Consider the following 6993-nt stretch of genomic DNA (forward strand, 5'->3'; position numbering starts at 1 on the left):
GCCTGGGGAAATTCTTATGGCTTCTGAGTAGAGCAGTAAAGTTCTTTCATGCTCTGCTCCAAGAAATCTGAGACTGGCAAAAGGATGTAAACTGAGAAGGAAATGGTGACGATCACAGTTGGAGAGTTCAGGTAGGAGGCAATTGTACAGCTAGACCAGAAGTAATAAGATTTTTGCAGTGATGGTAGAGTTGGCATGTTGTAAAAATAGTTGAAACAAAACAACAAACTCATTTACCTTGAATTGAGTCTGAAAAATGCTCACCACTGGACCAAGAGGCAACATCACAATAGATGGAGAAAGAACGAAATTGTCAACAATTTCATCTTGCTTGGATCCACAGTCAACAAACATCCTTGGTACCAGCAGTCAGAAAATCAGGAGACATATAGCATGGGAAAGTCAGCTGCCAGGGATCTCTCCAAAGTTCTGAAGAGCAGTGATGTCAGTTTAGAGACTAAGGTGCTCCTGACTCAAGTCACAGTCCTTCCAATCACCTGCTATGCAGCTGAGAGCCAGACAATTAATAAGGATGACAGAGAAAAATTGATATATTTTGAGCTGTGGGGTTGGAGAAGAGTGCTGAACATCATATGAACTGATAAAAGAGCAAACAGATAGGTCTTAGAGACAGTTCAGCTGGAGTGTTCCTTGGAGACAAAGACAGCAAAGGTTCATCTTACCAATTTTGGACATGCTGCTAGGAGAGGCTATTCTTTAGAAAGGGTCATCATGCCTGGAAAGGTGGAAGGATGGCAAAAGAGAGGAAGATGCTCAACAAGATGAACTGATATAGTACCTGTGGCCATGGACTCAAATGTGTTGAGGATGTTCAGGATGGTGCAGGATAAGACAGAGTACAGAACTACTGTTCATAGGGTCGCTATGAGTTGTACTCAACGCATTGACACTTAACAACAAGCAACAACATGGCTGCCCATCATCAAGTTTCTGAAGCTGTAAATTTTTATGGAAAGAATTACTTAACTTTCTTTCTCGAAGTACCTAATGGTTTTGAACTGTCAGTCTTTTGAGTAAACAGCCCAACATGTACAGCAACGTATTACTGGGGCTCCTTAAAAGCAGAATTAGGACCTAGAAAATGACTGGCATTTGAAATGATCTGGGGGAGGAGACATAGACGAGTTCAAACTCCTGAATTTGGATGACTTGGAAAGCATTATTGTCATTGGAAAGAAGGAACCAAGGAGGAATACAAGAGGGACAGAAGCAAGAACAATTAATTTAGTTGCGGACACTGTGAGTTAGAAGTACTGATAGAAGATCCTGGAGATGTTTAGGATGTAACTGGTTTATTATGTCCTGGAGTTCAGTGCTGACCAGGGTTAGAGTCTCTAACACAAAGACCATGATGGAAACCATGAAACTGTTATGGAAGAGCAAAAGGAGAGAGTCAAGGACAGCTAATTTTCAGAGGTGTGTGTGTGTTTGTGTGTGTGTGTGTGTGTGTGTGTGAGTGTGTGTGTGTGTGTAAAGACGATTTAGAGAACAGAAAAGAAAGAAATGCCCAATCAAAAAGGAAGAACACCAAGGGAATACAGTATCACATAAGACAGCAATGGAAAGTTTAATTAAAAAAGGATTCTAAGAACAATGTGGAATGATGCAATGTGTCCTAGGAGGGAAAGAGTCAGAGTCAATGGAATTACTGGCAAATTATTAATTTTTAAGAAAACTATTCACCATTTCATTTATTTATTTTTATTATTATTTGCATGAAAGCAGATTGGCATTCTAGCAAACCATCCACCTATAACTTATTTAATTATATTAATTACAGCCTCTATATTGGTTCATCACTCCTCCCACTTTCTCTCTCTGTGGTTCTTGTTTCTATTTATCACTTCATCCTCTTCCTTCCTATCTTTTGAGTTTTACCCTTGGATTAACACTGCCCTTGTGACACTGAATGGTTGAGTGTCCTAAGGGTTGAGTTTCTCACTGGTGTTATTTTTAACCTTATAGATCTATCTATTGTTTTACTGAAAGTCGTATGCAGAAGATATTTTTAAAGAAAAAAACCAAGCACTTTAATGGGTTAATGAGTAAGTTAGGGAGTGGTTCAGAGAACAGACTTTGAATAGGGACTTGAAGACTTGTGTTCTAAGTTGGACGATATCAATTAGGAGGCAATGGCATAGTTTAGACCAGAAGTCTTAAGCTGTAAAGTTAAAAGGGCATATGGCTACAATTAAGTAACTTACTTATTTTCAAGATTTCAAAATTCTGTAAAATATCTTGTAACTCTCTCTTTCAAAGATATATGCAAACAACCCAATGCCTAAACCACAAGGAGCTATTGTGCTAAACAGGGGATAATACCTTCATTCTTAAAAGTAAAAGCTGGGAGTCTGGAGCTTGTGAGGGCACAGGAAGAGTTATAGGAAGAGACCGCATCATTTGATCTTCTTGCAGAAATCTAAGAATGAACTTGAAATTTCTCTATATTAGGGAAACACTTAAAAAGTGTCTCACGTTTAAACAAATTACAAGCAATGAATCTATTAAAGTTTTGACCTAAGTGCCTATACTACAAGGAACTATTATTACACTATAAATCAGACTTATCAGACATAAGTCAGAATCATGACTTCTAATTTGTATGAAAGTGAGGCACTTTTTCAGTCTTTCTAATATAGAGAGATTACATTCTTAGAGAATTTCTGTAAATCAAATCAGATGAGTCCCTCCCTCCAATTCCCCCCACCATCTTACACACGCAAATCATTCAAACAAAAAAAAATTCTCATCACTATTGAGATAGTCGTTTCTGACGCTGAGCAACACTCCATCACAACACGAGGAGAACGCCCAACTTTCTTCCATGAAGTTGCTGGTGGATTTGAACAACTGGCAACACAGAGCCTTTGGGTTCACAGTAAAATCTGCTATGAATTAACACGACCAGAGTTCCTCCTAGACTACTAGTCTTCACTGTTAAGAATTAAGGTATTATCTGGCTTATCTAGCAACTTGCTCTATACTGCTTGAAATCAGAAGATGTTACCCAAAGCCTTTTTTAGTCTATTGGAATTGGTTGGGTGATATTAATCTAATCTCAAATCACGGCTCCCTTAGTCACATGCGACCACATACTTTGTACAAAGAACATTTCCTGAAACTTGATGTCTCATATCACATGCTCCCCAAATTAAATCAGAAATACGTTACTTGAGAAGAATGCAGATGCACTGAAGAAAGAACATTTGCCTTATTGAGGGGGCTTATATCTCTTTGGATTGCATAGCAATGCAAACTCAGAACTGCTGAAATGTTAAATATTACAAATCCTCTAGTTGGGTTTGGGTGCACAGTCTAGTGTAACTTAGTGTAAATGCAAAGTAGTTCAGCTTGAATCCTTTGATTAAAGCTCAAAAGTACAATGCTTTATCCTTTTTTCACACAAGGCAGGATTATCTTTCTCTTCCTTGTGTTTACTCCAAGGAGGCTGGCCTGTTCTTTCCCAAGAACTCTTGCCTTATTTCATTCCAAGTAAATGTAGTAGAAAGCAAAGGGAAAATGAAAATCTCATTTTTTTAAATACTACAATCTAGCTTTTAATTCAGTGGAAGAAAAGAAAAGAGGGATAATTAGCATCTATTGTGCACCTGATTTATGCCAAACATGCTCACGTATACTTTTTCACTCTAGCCTGACAAGAATATTGTGCAGCAGCTTTAAATTTAGAGATGAGAAAACTAAGGATCAGAGAGGTTAATCCATTAGCTTTAAGGACAAATGGTAAATTCTAGAACTGGAATTTGAACCAAGAGCTGTTCTGACTTCAAAGTTTCCACTCTACCATGTAGCTCAGTCTTCTGAAATATCCACTCTTGAAAGGGTCTTAGAACTTTCAGTATAAACGGGCATTAGTCAGGATTCTCGGAAGCCTCTGTTGTTTCTGCACTGAATCTTACTGGGGGAAAAAACACAAGCAAACAAAACAAAAACCCCACACCAAAGGACCCCAAACACCCTCCAACAAAAAAGCCCTTCTTTCCCTTCCTTTTGAAATTCAGCACCAAGGACAGTTCCTGAGTCATAGTTGCCAGAAGCTGTCCTTGGAGTATGTATTATTGAGTTCCCATCCTCACTCTTGACTTCCCAGTGGAATTGAGAAGAGAAGAGGAAATGTGAGGCAGGATGAGATGGGATTCTCTGACACTATGGTGGAAATAAGCACATTTCCCAGAAGACTGAGATAAAAATGCATGTGAGAAGAGCAAGAGAACCAAGCAGATGGGGCAGTAAAATGGAGGCGGAATGAGCTCATCAGGATTCCCAGCACAGTTTCAGTCCAGGCTGGGCTCTCAGCTGCCCTGAGAGCCAGGAGACATAGTGAATGAGTGGGTGGCTATGATGCTGCAACATCACTTACACTAAGAGACTCGGTGGCGCTGATTCACTGTTGCAGAGCTGCACGACTTTTCAAGTGGAGGATAACTCTGTGGGCCCTGGTCTCTGCCACTCACGTAGGTACCCGGGTGGCATGAGTCAGACCTGCAGGAGTTCTCAAGTAGACAAGGTCTTTGTGCTGTGAGTACATCAAGGGCAAGCTTTCATGTTACAAGCGCAGGTTTCAACCATAGCAACAAACTCTTCTTATGGGAAGTTTGACCTGCTCTATCCGTAACTATTCTGCCTCCTCAAACTCACCCTTGGCTACATATGGTCCCTAATACAAGCAGGAATAACAGGAATCTGGAACATTCTTTACATTGAACAATTATTCTTTTCTTCTCCTCTCCTCTCCTCCCCTCCCTTCCCCTCTCCTCCTCTCCTCTCTCTCTTTCCTAGCAGCTCTTGAGTATAGCCCTGGGAGAATCTAGTCTTAATGTAAGAAAACCAAGAACCACAGACTTGCCCAACACAACTCAGCTTATGGCACAGCTGGTATTTGGATTTAGTATCCTCGTTCCAAGCACATGCAACTTTCCTTTGCACCAGGAAGGCAAAATGAAACCCTCCACAGTCACAGTCTATTAAGTCCTCTAATTATACTGCCTCCAAAGATAATAACACCTTCAAATGTGTTAGGTCTTTCCATCTGAGATTTGGCTATTTCACTGATCACTTCCTATGTAGGAATCTCTTTTAAGAAACATAAGAGTAATTATTTGCGAATGTAAGTGTCATCATTTTTATGTTCCCATCTATTGCTTTCCTGGAGTAGGAGGAAATTAGAATTCCGAAAAGCAACTCGATTTTATTTAATTATTAAAGTAATAAGCCTCTATTTTAAGTACTTGCAAATATAAATGCATTGGTCCATAGCAAGAAAGGATAAGAAGAATCGTGTATGCTATGGTTCTATTGTGGTATCTGATTAAGCTGCCACCCAGGCGTTGTTGTTTTTTTTTTCATTTGTGGACATCAACCCTAGGAGTGAAAGTCAAGAGCCATGTCTTTATTGGGCTAATTCTGAATAGGGCTGGGTCTGGTGCCAACCAACTCAAAGCTGACACTCCAGCAGCTTTTCAGAGACAGTAAATCCAGGAAAAGAAACTGCTCATCCTTTTTCCACGAAGCAGTTAGTGGATTTGAACTGCAAGCCTTTGGGATTGCAGTACGGCCTCTTACCATCAGAGCTCCCAGAAAGCCTATGGAGTCTCCAAATCTTTTTTTTTTTCCTTTTCCTTCTTTTTTTTAAATTAAGATTTTAGTGAAAGTTTAAAGAACTTAGATTTCCATTCATTTATTGTTGCACATTTTCCTCCCTGTCCCCATCCTCCCCAGTTTGCCTTTTTTGATAAAAAGAAAAAAGTTCTTTCATTGTTATACATTCCTCCCTCCCAGATCACTTTACTATGAAGCTCCTATTCTGGACTCTTGTCATACCAATAATACCTAATCGTATGTTCCTTTTATACTGTTCTCTCCCTCATCTGTTTCAATGCCGTGTACATTATTTATCCCCTCTTTCCTTAGAAGTTTCCCCCCAATCCGCATGTCAGTCCTGTTTTATAACAATGGCACTATGCAGTATTTGTCCTTTTGTGACTGAGATATTTCACTCAGCATAATGTCCTCCAGGGTCACCCTTTTGTATATTTCATGAGTTCTTTGTTTTTCAGTGCTGCATAATATTCCATCATGTGAATATACCACAGCTTCTCTATCCATTCGTTTGTTGATGGGCACTTGGGTTGTTTCCAACTCCTTGCTATTGTGAACAAAGCCGCGATAAACATGGGTGTGCATTCTAAATCTTAATGTTCTAGAAAGTGCTTGCTAACTTTCATTCTCAGCTGTGATTCTGTGTGGATGTGGGTTCACTTGCACTTTTAGAGTTTGGGAAGAGCAAGAGAAGCAGGATGGGGTGGGATGATCCTGGACAAGGTCATGTTCACAGGTGAAGCTGATCCCTGCTGGCGGTGCCACCCACCCACAGGGACACCGGCCGTTCTCCAGGTCCCAGCCTGACCACCAGTCCGCACTCCAGGCTGCAGCCTGACCACCAGTCCGCACTCCAGGCCACAGCCTGACCACCGGCCAGCACTCCAGGCCACAGCCTGACCACCGGCCAGCACTCCAGGGCACAGCCCATCCACCAGCCCGCACTCCAGGCCACAGCCTGACCACCGACCAGCACTCCAGGCCGCAGCCCGTCCACCAGCCCACACTCCAGGCCCCAGCCCGTCCACCAGCCCGCACTCCAGGACCCAGCCCGTCCACCGGCCCGCCCTCCAGGCCACAGCCTGACCACCGGCCAGCACTCCAGGCCCCAGCCCGTCCACCAGCCCGCACTCCAGGCCCCAGCCCGTCCACCGGCCCGCCCTCCAGGCCACAGCCTGACCACCGGCCCGCACTCCAGGCCACAGCCTGACCACCGGCCCGCCCTCCAGGCCGCAGCCCGTCCACCAGCCCGCACTCCAGGCCACAGCCTGACCACCAGCCCGCACTCCAGGCCACAGCCTGACCACCGGCTCGCACTCCAGGCCACAGCCTGACCACCGGCCCGCCCTCCAGGCC

Source organism: Elephantulus edwardii, unplaced genomic scaffold (genome assembly GCF_000299155.1).
Source record: "Elephantulus edwardii isolate Elephantulus edwardi_28Jun2011 unplaced genomic scaffold, EleEdw1.0 scaffold00080, whole genome shotgun sequence".
NCBI classification, from domain to species: domain Eukaryota; kingdom Metazoa; phylum Chordata; class Mammalia; order Macroscelidea; family Macroscelididae; genus Elephantulus; species Elephantulus edwardii.